Raw genomic sequence first — 1,094 nt, forward strand, 5'->3', positions numbered from 1 at the left:
CGCTTCCCATGACGTGTCAGCTTCCCATGTGCAGACGTGTCACAAAATACTTAATTGAGAGGGTTTTTTAAATCACCCTGTCCTTGTAGTCTCTGGAAAGCAGTGTTGCTCCGTGACTGCCTGTGTCCCTGTCTGGCTCCTTCTGACTCCCCCGCACCCCCCCCCCCAAGTCCCCTGGGTGACTGTTGAGGCGGCAGCGGCACAGGTGCTGGGAGGCATGACTTGCTGGCTGTCATTCCGTCCCAGTGTGCACACGGTGGGTCTCATGGGCGCCACTGCTCAGGGCTTCATAGGTCAGCCACAGCTTCAGGCCTGCTGGGGATTTGCAGATTCGAGAGAGGACACTGGGCTCGGGAACTTAAAGTCAGCCCCAGCACCATTAATTATAATACCCAGTGACGGGGAAGAGGGCTGCTTCCGGTGTGGCACCAGGAAGTAGAAACGGCAGGGACGAGGGCCTTCTAGAAAGGGCCCAGAAAGGCGTGGAGTGCAGGGACTGGGAGCCCAGGGTGGAAACAGTTCCTCTGGGGGCTGCTTGTTCTGTTTCCAAGACCATGTCTTTCAGGACTTTCTTCTGTTTCTGACCCCGCTGGTTGCCTTTGTCGTTTTATTCTTATTGTTTGTTTGTTTTTAACTTATTGTTGAAGTACAGTTGACCTCCCATATTACACATTGTCTTCTGTTTTTCCTCTGCCTCTACTCTGCACACTGACGTTCCCAGAGCCCTTCAGCTCCCTTCTCAGCCCACACAGGCCCTCAGACTCCAGCCTGTGGGTCCCTGGGCCTGAGTGCACACGGACGGACGTCCCAGGCTCAGCACCCCAGATTGTGCTCATCCCCTCCTCCCTGCCGGAGTCCCCACGCTGTGGGGAGCGCGTCTGCTGTCTACAGATGCGGAGGCTCTGTCCTAAGCGGCCTGCAGGGCTCCACGCCCCCACCCCCAGTTCCCACCTTCTCCGGGGCCTCTGTGTGTCCCTCAGCAAGGTGGAGCCTCCTGCAGAAAACCATCCCTCGCCTCCGCCCGCGCTCAGCAGGCCGGGGAGGTCACTGCTGTGCCTCGTGGGGTGCTGCCGAGTTTGTCTGCTGCTGCTTTC

General features: G+C 58.1%; 1 protein-coding gene across 3 annotated transcripts in view; it reads left to right on the forward strand.

Moving 5' to 3' along the window:
• The window catches only part of CUL4A (cullin 4A), a 47,258-nt gene that overhangs the window by 31,131 nt on the left and 15,033 nt on the right, over positions 1 to 1,094 (forward strand). The window lies entirely within an intron of this gene.

Source organism: Ursus maritimus, unplaced genomic scaffold (genome assembly GCF_017311325.1).
Source record: "Ursus maritimus isolate PB19 unplaced genomic scaffold, ASM1731132v1 scaffold_10, whole genome shotgun sequence".
Lineage (NCBI taxonomy): Eukaryota > Metazoa > Chordata > Mammalia > Carnivora > Ursidae > Ursus > Ursus maritimus.